We start from the raw sequence: 16,220 nt of genomic DNA, 5'->3' as shown, positions 1-16,220 counted from the left end.
CATATTTAAATAAATTAATTTCTCGTGTCTTGCTTTGTACAAATTAAAAGAAGCAAAAGATAGGATTATTTTGATAGTTTTTGTTTTTCTGCCTAGAAGAAATAAATCATTGAAAATATGAGATCAAAAAGAGAAATATCTAAACTAGAATTTGTAAAGAATAGGAATAATAGGACCATTGTCTCCACAAACTAGTGAAACACATGTTTTCAATGGTGTGAAATTGTTAGTAATTTTAAAAATAAAGTAAAAACTAAATCATGTTGACTTCATAGCCTGCAGTGAAAACAACTGAGCCTTAAATATTAATATTTGGTGCCATTTCTTGTCCTATGAATATTACAATGAAGACCAACTTCAACTAATCTGTCTTCACACAGTTCAGTTTCACAGTATAATTCCAGACAAATGGACTAAAATGAGCTAAGTATCTGTACACCAACTTCTTCTCAGTAATGATTTATTTCCCTAATAAAAAATAACCAGTATTCTCTACTTTGAACAAGTATGATATAAATAATATAAAGTATAGAAAATGAAAAAAAGAAAAAAGTTCAACAAATTATACATAGGACATGATTTTGGTATCATAGGTCTAAGAATCTGAGGATCAGAAATTCATTTCAATCTACATTTGACTGAATTGGCTCAAGAACCCTGGCGGGGGTAAAACAAAAACTTTTTGCTTCTAGAAAATAGAATTGGCTGTACTATTTCATTTTAATGAGAATTTCCTAGACATGATAAACTATACACCGTAAATGATTATGCTATCCTGATTATCAAGACTGTAGTTTGGTGTTTTTAATAAAACTTTAGAACAAACAGAATTTTATATTCTTTTCATTCAATTATATTTCTATTATAAAATTAAATATTATCATGCATTTTTCATCATTACACATAGTACAAGCAATATAGGAGCAGGATGATTGCCAAAAATGTGCTAGCACTTGTATTTTAATTAATATTTTCCTTTTTCTATCATTTAGTATATCATATGCATAACATATATGTAAAAAATAAACTAAATATAAATATATTAGTGTTCTATATGTTCTGCCATAACAAATTACCACTTAGCAGCTTAAAACAATGTATAATATTTATGACCTCATAGTTCTGACACAGCATCACCCAGCTAAAATTTAGTTGATGGCAGGGCTGCATTCTTTCCTGAAGGCTCTATTCAGATTTTATTTCTTTGCTAACTGTCAAAGGAGAGCTCTTCACAGCTTCAGAAGGCACCCATATTCCTCGGTTTGTGGCCCCCTTTTTCATCTTCAAACGCACAGTGGTGTGTTGAATTCTCATCTTCCAATCTCTCTTATTTCTGCCATTCTGTGTTTCTCTTACTGACTCTTCTGCATTTTGCTTCCATGTTTATGAGCCCATAAGATTACTTGTATTGGACTCATCCACATAATCCAAGATAATCTTCTATTTTAAGGTAAACATCATTCGATATGCAAAGTTTATCTTGTCATTTAATGTAATACATTTACAGGTTCTGGAAATGATAGTGTGGACAACAGAGGGAAGGCCATTACTCTGCCTATCACAACCCATTTCTTGAAATTGTTGAGTTCTTTAGAATCTAGCAATTAGTGCAAGGAAAAATTGTCTTTTAATCTCTATCTTTAACCAGTTTGAGCAAATTGATTGCTTTTTCAGAGGCTCAATTTATACACTAATATAGATGTATATCTACCCCACAAAGTGGGTCTGAATATATCAAGTACCTGTAAAATCCTAGCACAGTATGGCAGCACAGAGGGGAAAAAAAGGATTTTCATCACCTTATCTTCACTTTCCTTGATCCTTTCCTTGCCCATTGTTTAATGCTTGTTGTCCCCAGAAAATATCTTTCTCCCTTTCTCTTTTTTACTCTAAAAAATCTCTGTCTAAACTAATTAATTCCCAAAGCTGGCTGTCCTCTACTACATATCCCACAAGTAGGTACAATTTGATATATTTCAAACAGAACACATAATTGAACTGCCATCTTCTCACATCTGTCTACCTCCTGTATTTGATGCTTAGTGAATGACATTCACCCCCATCACCAAGGTTAATTCCTGGGATTATCCTGGATATTTTTGTCTCCACCACCAGCCTCAATCAACCTGTAAAGGCCTATGGATGCTACCAAATAATTCTCTCAAATCTGTCCAGCTGCATAGCTGGTGTATTATATCAGGCTTTTTATCCTGGTTCTCTAAGATCTTAGTATTGCTCACTAACACGAAAAAATTCAGAAGCTGCCTTTCAGTACTTGAATTATTGAGGATTATTTTACACTTTTGACCACTCTCTCCTCCAAACACTCACCCTTAGCCTTTTTAAACTAAGCTAACCTCTTTCTTTCCTCTATCATGATGTGCCCTTTGATGGGTAATTTTTTGTGTCAACTTGGCTAGATTATGGCACCCAGTTTTGTTTTTTGTTTTGTTTTTTTGGTCAAACACCTGTCTAGATGTTGCTGTAAAGGTATTGTGTAGATGTAGATAACATTGGCAATCAGTTGACTGAGTAAAGTTGATTGCTCTCCATAATATACATGGACATCATGCAAGCCAAAGGAGGTTTTCCAAAGAAAAAGAAATTTTGTGTACAGACTGCAAAATAGAAATTCTGTATGAATTTCCAGCCTTTAAATTTAAGATGACTTCAAATCCTACCTGAATCTCCAGCCTGCTGGCTGCAGTGCATATTTTAACTTGCTTGACTGCGTAATCGCTCTAATCAACTTCTTAAAATATCTCTCTCTGTCTCTGTCTCTCTGTATATATATACACACAGATACACACACATATATACACATAGACAAAATAACCTAAATACAAGGAAATATATATATATTAACATTCCTATACTATATTCTATTATATATGAACTATAATATATCTTCTTATAGAATAGTCTATACAATATCCCCAAGTATGAAAAGTGTGAAAAGGCTAGCCCAGAAATACCTTCTAGAGCCACACAAATGCAGACTTAAAAGTTAAAATTAAAAAATATTCTCTCATTTCAATCACCAATTTCCATTCCTGTTTGTTCTAACACCAAAATATCTCAAAATTCTTTACGATCTTCTTTTCCATCACTTCATTATCTAACCTAGCCCAAGCTTTTAACAGCTTGTTTATATTCATTCATTTTTCCTCTTTATCTTCAATAGTATTTCTTTGACTTCAGAAAAAAAAAATTACATTCTTCCTAACCTATTTTTCCAATCTCATTCCTCACTATTTTCCCCCTCTAAAACTCTAATTAAGTTATTACTCTTCATATTTCTTCTTAAGGTCTTCTTTTATGCTCTACCCTTTGCCTGGGACGCTCTTTTTCTCTTCCACCTACTTAACTTCTACTGAAATCTACATCTTACTGTCCACTTATTTTATATCTTCAGATGAGTCCTTATGTTATGCCGTCTCACTCTCACTGTATACTTTATTTCCATTTGTTTTAGCATTCATCAGACTTAATCTCACTAGTTCAGTATTACTCTTTCCTTGTTGAACATAAACTTCATAAGGACAGAGCTTGAGTTTGCCTTGTTTTCACCTGTATCCCTGTGGCTAGACAGATAATCACAAACATTTAGTATTCAATACATCTGTGTTCAAGGATGAACTAATAAATGCATGAATGCACTTTCCTCTATTTCTTCTATATAGATTCTCCTCAAATTCACAATTGCTCTGTAGTTAGATTCACTGTCCTTGAACATAAAATTAAATATACCAAACCTCTGCCTAAAATCATTCTATGGTTCATCATCAATTTAAGAATGAAATTCACATAGCTTGCTATGGCACATTTGACACTTCATTATTTAAATTAGAGGGAAAATACATATTAAATAATGAAGAACCCTACAACTTCATTGTTTCCTTGTAATCCCAATAAAGATAAGGCAGGGAAATAACAGAATTAAAATTGTGAAACTGTCCCGGTTTCTTAATAGATTCCTCCAAACGTGAACAATTTCCCTGGGCACTGAGGACGCAGAAAATTTCCCAGATCTGAGGAATCATAGAGCGGAGGAAGCTTTTTGTCTTAATTTCTTTGTCTTTAACTTTTCACCTCTATTCTGTACAGCCAAATGTATTTGTCAATTTAGAGAGAGGCAACCAGGAGCAAAATACAGCCCTGGATATTTATCTGGCCTTTTCTGCACACCGTCATCCCCTGACTTTTAAGACTGTACTGCTACCTAAACACAGCAGAGCTAGCTCTTGTCGCAGATCTCTCTTCTTCAACAGTATCAAACTAATTGCAGTTGCAATTGCTCAAATTCACCATATTGTGTCATTTATTCAACAAATATTACTCAAATGCCTACTTCATGTCAGAAAATTTTCTATGCTTGAGTAAATAAAATACATCCCTACTATGTTACACAACTTATATTCTAGTATCATGCATTTGTATCTTATATATGCTAATGCCTTTTAAGAAAGTGAGTTTCCCCAGTTCTATATGTATCACCAAAACCACCTTCCAAATTCAGCTTAAATATTGTCACTCATGGGAAATCTTCCACATCTGTTCCCTCAATCCTATGCAGAACATGATTGCAGCACTTAATATGCAACTTTGTAATTGGTGAGTAGCTTTTTCATCCAAGACTCTGATCCCCTTCAGTGGGCAGACTCTGGCATCACCCCCTTTATATATACAAGTTCCATCCTTGCCTCAGATGAGACTTTTCACTGAAATAATAGACAACACTGAATCACAGTTAAATGCTACATTTACACCTGATAAATGTCATGGGGAAAAAAGAGTGGTACAGATTGTTTTGGGTTATGGACTATTGAGGGAAAGGTTAAAAGTGAGGGTCTGATTTAAGGGATAATAGTAAGAGAAGGGTCTTTAATAAGACTGAGTAAAAGCTGTACCATAAACATGTTTGTTCTGATCCCCTTCCGGCTACAAATGTGTTTGTACTAATAGGGATGTCTCTGAGGAAGTACGGTCAGACCCAGTGGATCTACTTGCTCTTTAGTTAGACTTAGTGACTTCAAGTCTCTCTTATGTCAGAATCATAATACTTTAATCTAGTTTCCAGTCTAGGTTTCTACATAGTTGTCCAGATGTGGAGCTCAGAGTGATACGTCCCAGTGAAGCAGAGTGCATTTTTAATGGACCTAATTTGAACAGACCTTAATTTGAGACTATAATGAAGAATCATTTTCTTTTTACCACTCATTATCCACCCGCCTGCCCCATGTAGGAGGTCCTCATGATCAGTTTTTTTTTTTTTTTTTGATGCCTATGTTGGTACTCTTGTCATAGACTGTTAGCTCATCTGGACTGGGCTTTGTTGTGATTTCTTTTCAACTGTTTGAAGGCTGAATAAAAGAGTAACTCTCTAGACACATTCCTAATGAACAAGGAGGTATATGCATAATATTCTTCTTTAACTGACTCAGTTTTGTAGGTTCACATCTTCATTTTATAGTCTCATCTAGCAGATTAAGGTATAAATCAGCATAATAGAAGGGGCAGGAAGCTTATGGGTGATTTCAAGAGAATTTCACTTTTGTCTTCCCCAGGGGTAGAATTTATCCATTCATCACTGGCTAAATTTTCTACATTCACTAGCAAAATATGATTCAGCTGGTAAACCTAAGTAATGGGATCCGTACTTCAGAAATCTGGGAAACTGTGTTTTGGTTAAAGCAAAGGAATCAAACAATTCAGTTATTCCAACTCACTTTGGCTCATCAGTATCCATGAATAGGTCATCTTTTGTCACTACTTGTTTTGTGCAAAATGAACAGATTTAAATGGCCAACCATTTCCCCAACATCCAGTAATCGTATACTAAAATTGTTAGTGCTTCTCCCTGATTATCCATCTCAAATCAAATACATGGCTGAGGAACAGAGTTAACCTGCTGATATTAAGGCCATGTATAATCACAAATGGTATAGCTGTTATAAACACAGATTGTAGAATCAGCTTGGCTGGGTTCAAAACCTGGCTCCACCCCATATAGACTGTGGGAATTTGCACATATCACAGGCTCCATAGGCTTAGTTTCTTCACCTATAAAATGGTGAGAATATTGGAACATCTAGGACAGAATGGAGTGAGGATGAAATAAAATAATTGATGGAAAGTTCACAGCACAGTGCTTGGTGCAGAAAAATGAACAGTAAACATGGAACTTCATGATGTAAGCTATGAATATTAAAAAGAACTTATGTGAACTTGGATAGGGAGAAATAAGAAAATGTTGAATCTGCCTAATATTCCAAAACACACTGAAGATGTGACATCCTTTAAAATGTTTGTCATTTCCAGGCTTCTTTAATAAGAACTGAATATCCATTGGTATATGTCTGTGAGATCCTTTAGAGACAAAAAACAAATCTTACAGATGGTGATAAAATTTGGGGATTTTAAGAAAGGTGCCTATACATCCTGGTCGATCTAATAAAATCCAGATTTATATATGTTGTCATGGTGTTAAAGATTAATAGCATCTTCATTCTCAAAATGATTTTGGTTTGAATAATAAATTATATGGTCACACTACTCTTTTTTTTTTTTTTTTTTTTTTACTTTTGGCTGTGTTGGGTCTTCATTTCTGTATGAGAGCTTTCTCTAATTGTGGCAAGCGGGGGCCATTCTTCATCGCGGTGCGCTGGACTCTCACTATCGCGGCCTCTCTTGTTGCGGAGCAAAGGCTCCAGACGCGCAGACCCAGTAGTTGTGGCTCACGGGCCTAGTTGCTCCGCGGCATGTGGGATCTTCCCAGACCAGGGCTCGAACCAGTGTCCCCTGCATTAGCAGGCAGATTTTCAACCACTGCACCACCAGGGAAGCCCCTGGTCACACTACTCTTAAAAGATATAGAATCATATAAATGTTCTCCAAGCTCTCAGTTAATTTTCTTTTTGCTTGAGCACATATTCCACAGAGAGATTGAAACAAAATGTAAGAAAAGTATGTATTTATTCACTAATCAGCAGTTCAATTGGTCTACGTGACTATTAGGTTTAATTGCCTGCAAATCATGATCTAGTACATTACTATTGGCAACCTAATTTCCATAAAGAGCTTCCAAATCAAATATTCAGAGTCAACATACTTCCAGTTCATGAACCCACAACCCACAACAAAAATGCTATTGAGTTTTAAGGTATTCTGCTAATAAAGGAAGGTTTTTTTTTAAAAAAAATGATAGTGACCTAGAATAGAGACAGATATTCCAAAATTACTTTTCTATGGTAATCAGGCTAACATAAAAAATTAATGTGGAAAGTTCAATATCAAGGATTGTTTTAAATTAATGAGTTATAGTGCTGTTGCTATTCATCAAATCCTCATGCTTTTTTAGAAAACTAAATGATTGTATGATGTATTTATTTGCACTAACACACACACTTCATGTTTTAAACTGAAGAGTAAGAGGACTAAAATCTATGTTGGAAGACAATTCTCAGTGGGTCTTTTGTATTTCTGCATATCAGGTGGCCAGAGACACTGATAGCCTTTTTCTAGACTACCTTTTTACTGATGTTTGCATAAGGAATAGTCTTCTAAGACAGAGAGAGTGTCTCCCTCCAGAGCAGAAGGCAGGTGTGTTAAAGTTTAATAAAGATAATGTATTCCCACTAGGCAAAGCTTGGGCAAGTTTACTGGCATCTCATTATAAAAGTTTGGTGTTTCCTAAACTCAGGTTTCTCAGCTGTGATGCAAATCGCAACATTTTCAGCATCCACCTAGACCCACCTGATCTGCCTCCATTGGATTTCTGGTGTATGAAAAACAATGTAAATATGAAGCTCATAGTGTTTGCTCTAATATAATAATAAAGTCCTTTGTCTGTGACCCAGGAGTCTTGAATCTATGTCAGCATTTATGAAACTGTGGCAGGCTAATTTGTTACCATACAAACCAGTAAATTTCTCTCCATTGAATCATAATAAGAAACATGTATTAATACTCTGTATGTGACATTTTATTTTTTTGCACATAGGCACACTTACATCTGGAGATATGTGTGTGTGTGTGTGTTATTTGCAATGCATGCTTTTAAGTAAACTATATTATTAAAAATGAGTTTTAATTCACAACTATAGAAATAGGAATTATAACCTCATACAAACCTAAAACTGGTCATGTTATCAGAAAAATAATAATTTGATTAAATGACTTTTTTTTCCTTATTTTAAGGTCCAGCACAAACATAATTTACTAACAACTTTCTTAATGATTTCTGGTAATGAACTTAACAAAGAAAATATCCAAATATTCCTTCCACAAATTTATCACCACTTCTATTAATAGATAGAGAAATTACATATTTTAAAGAAAAGCAGAAGTCTATAAGATACAAATATTTATTTGCTAGAGACATTTAACAAATTAATTAACTTGTTAATTTAATTTTAAAACCTTAATTTTTACAAAATATTTAATTGTCCTTATTAATTTTCTCTCACATGATAATCTCTGTAACCTGTACTACAAAATGATGGTATTTTTTTTGAACTTCTATTTTTTAATCTGTACTAATTCCTGAACTAATATACTTTAACTCACAAATGTCACATCAAATCTTGATAGAATTACCTCTCTGGTATGTTAATATAAAATTATATATATAATTCCAAATATTGCAGTTTAACCTCTGCATTAGATTTAATAAGAAAAAATGAATAAATGGAGAAGTTGTTGAAACAAATTATTTTGTAAATACAAAGGACTGTGTTAGTTTTTTATTTTGTTTAGAACCAGAAAAATAGAGAAACTTGATGGTCTAGAAATACTTACCTAACAGCATAAAATTCAAATTATCCTTGCGTATTCTGACTCTTCTCATCAAAACTAAATTACATCTTTATTTATTAAATTTTGTGAAGTTCTACTTTATTAAGAGTTTCCAATAATAGCTTTATTCTGAGGACTATCTGGTAAATTAAAGAGGGATATCCTTTGCCATTTCTTCCATCAATATGTGGTTTCTATTTCCCTTTCCCCTGAAGATGTCTGGTAATGTGATGGCCTTCAATTAACAGAAAGGATCTAAAGGGATGCTCTGTAACTTCTGAGGTTGGATCTTTAGATATTTGAATCTTCTGCTGTCAGCTCTCTTAGAAGGCTCCTTTTTTAAAACTCAAACACCATGCTATAAGGAAGCTCAAGCAACAACATGAAGAGGCCCTAAAAGATCACGCAAACAGAGGATTCCAGATATACAAACCCTCTCAACTGACAACTCCAAATGAATTCCCAGTCACCAGCTTTTCCAGCTGGCAGCTCCAGCTGAGCTCCCTGCCAAGGTCAAGAATCAACTGCTGGTCACATGACTGAGGCCATTTTGAACACTCCAAGCAAAGCCTTGCAAGCAGTGAGAAGTCATCCCTGTCCAGCCCTGTCTGAACTGCAAAATCATGACAAAGACTTGTGATTATTTTAGGCCAGTTGTCAGCAAATATTTATGTAAAGGTATATATGTGAGCCACATGCAATTTTTTCAAACTTTTTAAAAAATTCTACAATCCTTTAGAAAATGTAAAAGCCATTCTTCACCCATGGGCTGAATACTAAGGAACCCTGGGCAGGGTTTGGCCCATGGGCATAGGTTGCCGTCACCTGCTTTAAGCCACTGAATGTTAGGGAGTTTTGTCACACAACAACAGAAAGCCAAAACAGATTATATCATGTAATCTCCACATTATTTACATTCTAAAGGATTCACTTGTTAAAATGTTTGTTGTAGAGAAGTGTGTATAGTCACTTGAAGATCTGAGCTTTCATAGATGTTTCAATGCTCTCGTTCACTTCTATGTAAACACTCCCACTTTTTCTTCATTTAACCCACTAAGGATATAAAACAATATAATTTTTTTTACAGGTAAAAGATGCTTTCACCCTTGCAGAGTTAATTTTTGAAAGTTGAATGAATAAAATAAGGAAAATAACTGATTTTAACAGATTCATTTTAGACCATAACACTGCATCTCATTCTTTCTCCAATTTGCAACTGAGAGTTTTCTCTTTTGATTTGAATCCTTTAGATATATTTTTCTAAGTACCAGCAGTAGGAGCCCACCATATTTTCTTGTCCTCTTTTGTACGCTATGTCTGTTAAGGACATAACCTTAGCTGATCTGCTTAAGCTAGAAACATAAGGCTTATCTTCAATGTTTCCCTCCTACTTACTCTACATAGTCAAATAATTATTCTTCAGCTAAATGTTATACATAGTTATTCTTCCTCTTTATCCCAACTGCCACCGACTTTTTTTTAAAAAAAAAACTCCTTCATTATCTGGAAACTGAATTCCTGACATATATTATCTCTGGTAGATGCAATACAGAAATTCATGGAAACTTGCCTTAAAATTCATAATGTTAATTAATGGAAATTCCAGCACTAATTTGTTAGACATGGCTAAGAACATACATTGATTATATTAAATTACCCCTTGCATGCAGGAAACTGTTCTTCCTTTTACTTCTCATCTTCCTGGTTATAATTTTAGAGTCTGTTTTTTCAACTATTCACTTTAATCCATCACTTCCCTAATATCGCTAAGGAATTCCTCAGATATCAGGCAATGATGACCTTTTTAATTTTATTTTTTTTAAATAATGAACTTTCTCAGAAGTATAAATACTTATTACTATCAATCATTTTTTCCCTATTTTGCAAATCCATCTCTTCTCAGATATTCTTCCCATGCTAGTGAATTGCTTTTTGAGTATATAGATATTATTATCCAGCCACCACTTAGAACAAATTCCGTTGCCTAAAGTATCAAGTACTACTGTTTAGCTGAAAATGCATGCTTTTTCTTGAACTGCTCCCTATCTAGTTGGACATTATTCTGCTCCTCTCTTCTGATTCCTAAACATAAACCTGACTAACTCTTCAATATACCTCAAGTAAGCCATTTTCTTTCAATCTATTAACCTTTGCACATGCTGATTCTTTTTTCTGTGCTACTTCCCCATCCCCTTTTCTCCATTTATCCAATCCTAACAATTCAGTCTAAATTTCACCTCTTTTTGAAAACTTCCAGGACACATATGAGCAGAATTAGTTGTTAAACTTAGCTTTGTTTCCATAATACACAGTGCATTTCTTAAATAAACTCTATATTCTCTTTAAATTTTGATTTCTTCAAGGAAAAATGGCAATGAAGTATTGGCAGACTCTTACAATTAATATTATTTACAGATTCTCTCTCTTAGTGGAAGAGCCAGAGTCTTTTCTTTCAAATATCAACTTGCCTTGGTGCAGTTACTCAAGAAGAACACTGCATTTTTGCTGCTGTCCTATAAGAGTGGCATTAATAAATAAAAATAAACATTTTACTAAAGCCAAAAGTAAAATAAGAACATATGCGGTGAGGTACTCATAAAAATTTTCAGTTTTGATGAATGGATGTCAAATGTTTCCCAAACTTGATTTTTGTCCCCTCAAACTTAATCAGAATTTACTTGACATCAGTGCCTGCTATTATCAGATAATTTTTTAAAGAACACAAAATCACTGTGAATCAATATAATCTCCATACTGTGGTATGAGGAATTCTAAGATATTCCCTGGTATTTCCTTCCCCTGGTGGTACACGTTGTATAATTCTCTCCTCTTGAGTGTGGCTGGGAACAGTGACCTGCTTCTAACAATAGAATATGGCAAAGGGGCCATCACACACATGATTAAGACTTTCACCATACAAAAGTCTGTGCTAGCAGAATAGTCTCCTGCTGGTCTGGAAGAAGTAATACTGTACACTACGAACTGCCTATGGAGAGGGTCACATGGCAAGAATCTGCAGTTGACCTTTAGATGCTGAGGGTCACAGTCACAGGGCCACAATGAAATGAATTTTCCCAAAAACATGAGTGAATCTGGAAACAGATTATTTTCCATTTGAGCCTCCAGATAAGAATGAAGCCCAGTTGACAAATTTATTGCAACCAGGTGTGACCCTAAGCAAAGGACCAACTAAGCTGTGCCTGGATTCTTTACGTACATATACTGTGAGGTAATAAATGTATATTGTTTTAGGACACTAATTTTTTTAGTAATTTGTTATGCAGCTTTAGAAAACTAATATAGATCAGCAATAGAATTTGAATACATGTATTCTTGGCTGCTAATGTCAGGTATAACCCCTTTCTCTAGATTTCACCTAATGTGGAATTTTCTAAACACAGTAAGAAAATGTTCAGGATAAGAAGAATCCTAGACACTATTCAAAGTTTACTCCAATAATCTTTAATCCCTACTCAAAATATTAGTTAAATATACTTATTTTGATCACATTCATTTCAGTCTTTTTTTATATGATTTCTCCCTTTTCTCTATGTCTTATTGTTCTTGACTTTTCACCACCTGAAGCTTGTTCACTTTGTGGCTAAGTGATCCTAACAATGGATTTACATAAGCACATTTTTACAAAATATGCAAAATAAAGATTTTAACCACAATTGTTTAAGAATACTGCCTCTTTCAACTTTGGTCTCCAGTCTGCACACTTCCTCTCTTGTGGGTGACTTTTGAAGTGGCTATAGTTATTCTGGAGATCCAACTATTGGAAAATGATTTGGGGGCATGGTTAGGAGTTAGCCTTATTCATTTATGTTCAGAGTAACTTCCATGTCTTTTTAAGTTATTGCCAACTTTCTTAATGTTAGAATATGTTCCAGAAACACGTCTATGGCCTGGATTTCTCACTCATACAAAGTTGTGAAACCCAGGATATGTATAATATGTGCTTATACCGATTATTCTCTTAATGTAATCAGAGAAAAAGCTACCTTCACAGTATCTAAATTTGTTGGCTCTTGTTACCTTGCAATTTTTTATGTGTTCTTGTTTCAAGTTCATCTAGCTGCCAGTATGTATTTTTTTTAAGTGTAATAAGATTATTTGCCCATTATAAAGCTGTTCAGGCTTTTCAATATGAGAATAAAACCATTTTAAGCATTCTAAAACATATTTTCAAAATCTGAGAAGTGAAACCCAAACACAAATAAAATGCTAAAGTTTATTTTAAAAGTTGATATGGCTTAAATATGTCATTCAATTGCATTTCTAAAAGACATTTTGGAATGTTATTATAAAACAGGAGAAATAACAGATGCCTAGTTTGGACACTTATGAAAGGAGACCTTTTTGTTGGATTAATATTTGTTTATTGAAGAACTGAGGAAAAATTCAGATTGGAAATAAATGAAATGTGCAATAATAATAAATATAATTAGTGTAATTAATAGAAAACATTTTGATATTATGAAGTAAATTGTCACAGAAATTTGATAATATTAAATATAATAATTCACTAAGAATAAGAGACAAATTCCAAAAATAATTAACAAATAAGGTTTGGGTTTTGTGAATCCATTCATATGAAGGAATTAATCATAAGAAAATATATCACAAATTTAAATGAATTGTTCATTTGACATATAAGACCAACACCAGTGGAGGTAACATAAAGTAATAAAATGTCTTTTCCATAAAATATTAAAAACAAAGTAGTTAATGAGTGAATACTGAAGATTAGTCACTGAAGAAAAATTTTGAAACACCTTGAAATCTTACAGCTCATATACCAAAAAATATTTTGTTAGGAATTTCCCCAAGTTTAACAATTCTAAAAGGTTGTATGACATCATAAAACTTTACTATGAAGCCCAAAGCTATTTTTCTAAATGATCAGTAATATAATAATAAAAAATGTATCTAGTATACTAAAGAAAAGACTGAAATGTTTTCTCTTAAAGAAAATATCATAAAACATTTTCATATTAGAGGGTGATCAGAATATGCAGCCAAAATTACTATAGTAGAAGTGTTATAGAAGCATATCAGGCTGTTAATTAATAAAAATATGCTATTTTTTCCTAGTTTTCCAATTTGTGAGCCCTTTAAACTTTTAGTACGTTTTGATTTGTTTTCTCATTTTAAATATATAGTTGCTTGCACAATCAGTTTTATAGTGTTTTCTTAAAACTGGCTCTTTATGTTCTATACCCTTGAATCTAGCCCAGCTTTGGTGTGGGGAGTGCAACAGAGTGTTTTTCTTATAAGTACATGTTTTTCTTCTATAGGGAAGCAGTGGATGCTTTTATATTTAGTCTTTGAGCAGATATAGTTAACGGTAAGGACACACAGTCAGGGATTCACTCCCTTCTTCCAGACAGGTCAACTGCTCTCCAGTAACTACATCACACAAAATTTTTGAATAGAAGATTCTCAAGGGAATTTAGCAAGTTTTTAATGTTCCATCTTTTGCAATAATGTTAAAAAAGATGGATGGCATGGTGTAGTTTAATTATTTACTTGAACATATACTTAACAGTCATTGTTGGGGTTTGTTTGCCTTAGTTTGTTTGTTTCTCTCTCTTTCTAAGAGGGGAAAAAATGTAACTTTCTGATGAACTCTAGGGAAGGTTTATGTCTCTGAAATAAGTCTTGCAGAAACTCTCTTGAACCACTGATACTCTTTTTTTTTTTGGCCAGGAGGCTTGCAGGATCTTAGTTCTCCAACCAGGGATTGAACCTGGTCTCTCGGCAGTGAAAGCATGGAGTCCTAACCACTGGATCACCAGGGAATCCCCAAACCATTGATAATCCTGATTAGAGTTAAGGGATATGCTAAGAGAGGATTCAGGGCAACACACACCATCAGAAGAGTCAGATACAATTTCTGCAAAAGCTTTGGCCTCATGAATTCTCGGGGAAATAGAGAAAGGGACAATTTGCTAAGCATGTATTGATCCTATGGTCTTCACTAGTTCCAGCCATATTTCGATCTGAAAGGAAACATTTACAATTACTTTTCTGTGACATCTTCACTGATATATACTTTACATAGGATAAAGTTCATCTACTGAGGTGTACAGTTGAATGATTTTAAGTATGTTTACAGAATGATGGAATCATCACCATAATTTAGCAGTACTTCCCTAACACACTCTTTCATCTTCATCAGTCATAGGAAACCACTAATTTCTTTCCTGATAGATTTTCTTATTTTGTATGTTTCATATAACGAGAGAATCATACAATATCATATTTTGTGACTAGCTTCTTTCCCGTAACATAATTTTCATCCTTACTGTATCACGTATCAATACTGCATTCTTTCTATTGTCAAATAGTATTCCACTGTATAGACATATATCACTGTATTTATCAGTTTATCAGTAAATGGACATTTGAGTTATTTCCAATTTTTAGCTATTAGGAATAATGCTGCTGTGAACATTTATATACATGTTTTTGTGTGGATGTATGTTCTCTTGCCTCTTGGTTGGAAGTTTAAGATTAGACTTGTTAGATTATATGGCAGCTCTATTTTTAAACTGCCAAACAGTTTTCCAAAGTAGCTGTACCAATTTATAATACTTTTCCACCTGCAATGAATGTGAATTCCAATTTTTCTACATCCATGTTGACACATGTTACTGTCTGTATTAGGGCTCTCTAGAGAAACAGAACCAAGGAATATAAAAGGAAATTAAGAGGAAATTGTTCCCATAGTTATGAGTGCTGAAAAATCCCATGCAAGCTAGAGGTCCAGGAAAGCTTGTGGTATAATTTAGTCCAATTCCTAAGACCATGAGTACCTTTAGAGGAGCTCATGATGTAAATCCAGGTCCAAAGGTGGGAGAAGATGAGATGTGATGTCCCAGCTCAACAGTGAGGCAGGAGAAAAGAGGCAAATTCCAACTTCCTCTGCCTTTTGATTCATTCATGACATCAGCGGATTGGATTATGACCACTCACATTTGGTAGTGTGACCTACTTTAATAAGTCCACTGATTCAAATGTAAATCTCACTCAGAAAAACCTTCACAGAAATAATGTTCAATGGAATATCTGGGCATCCCTGACACAGTCAAATAGACAGGTAAAAGTCACTATAACATTATCTCATTTGTTATAAGCATTCTGGTGAATGTGAAGTTCAGGTATATCATTGTGATTTTATTCTGCATCACCCTAACTAATGTTGGGGACCTTTTCACATGCTTAATAGCCTTTTGTACATCTTTAGGGAAATATCTATTCAAATACTTTGGCATTTTAAATTTAATTTATCTTTTTATTATCTAGTACAAGTTTAATATTTTTATTAATAGGCTATATTTTTAGAACAGTTGTTGATTCACAGAAAAATTGAGCCTATATTATTATTTTTACCTTTTCCTGAAAACAGTTTCCTCTGT

Source organism: Pseudorca crassidens, chromosome 3, assembly GCF_039906515.1.
Source record: "Pseudorca crassidens isolate mPseCra1 chromosome 3, mPseCra1.hap1, whole genome shotgun sequence".
NCBI classification, from domain to species: Eukaryota; Metazoa; Chordata; class Mammalia; order Artiodactyla; family Delphinidae; genus Pseudorca; species Pseudorca crassidens.
This window is presented reverse-complemented; position numbering follows the sequence as displayed.